Raw genomic sequence first — 821 nt, 5'->3', positions numbered from 1 at the left:
CTAGTATTGCTTTCTGAATATTGTGAAATGTACCTTGTGGATTGCAAAAGAGAGAGGTGGGGATTGTTCTCACTAACTTTCCTAAATTTGTCTCTGCCACTGAGACACTCAGTGCTGCTGTGACTGAGAGTAAAATTCCATGACAGGGTATTAGAGCTAGATCATGCAGTTGTTTTACAGAATAGAGGTCACCATGCAATTTTAGGGCCAAATCCTGAAGTATGTGTTTGGTTCCCGTGCCCAGAGAAAGAAAAAAGGGCTTTGCCGGGGCAGGGAGAGAATAGGAAGAAAATAAAACCAACAACAACAACAAAAACCAACAGAAAACCAACCAAACAAAAACCAACAAATAAAACAGAAAACCGAACAAAAAACTTTTACTTTAGCAGAAAATAAAAGAATCTCTGCCCGCAGCAGGACAGGAATTGAAAGAGAATTTGACCATCTGCATTTTTGTTCCTCCATGAGCCATAACACCCACTGGTAATGGGGGAAACAAGCTGCCAGGCCCCACACCCGGCAAGAAGCTACATCTCCCGGCCCAGGACGGCCGAGGGGAGGCAGATCCCCAGGACGGTAGGAGAGAGGGGGGCCCAAGTTCGGACTAGGGCTGAACAAGGATGTCGGCGGGCACCGCGCAGGCGGGTCTCGCTGCCCTCTCCAATACCAGGGAATGCAGGTAAAGAACCAGCAGGCCAGACAGCTCTCTTACAGCATGTTTTATTCGCAGCGAGGTTTCCAGGGTAGGGCGTGTGGCCGGAGCCCCAGGGTCTCTCTGCTCCGGGGAAAGCCCGGCCCGGAGCGCAGCGGGGCGCGGTGCC

The sequence above is a fragment of the Chaetura pelagica genome, unplaced genomic scaffold (assembly GCF_000747805.2).
Source record: "Chaetura pelagica isolate M959 unplaced genomic scaffold, ChaPel_1.0 scaffold50, whole genome shotgun sequence".
In the NCBI taxonomy this organism is placed as follows: domain Eukaryota; kingdom Metazoa; phylum Chordata; class Aves; order Apodiformes; family Apodidae; genus Chaetura; species Chaetura pelagica.
The sequence above is the reverse complement of the archived record's forward strand: the minus strand, read 5'-3'. Positions refer to the sequence as shown.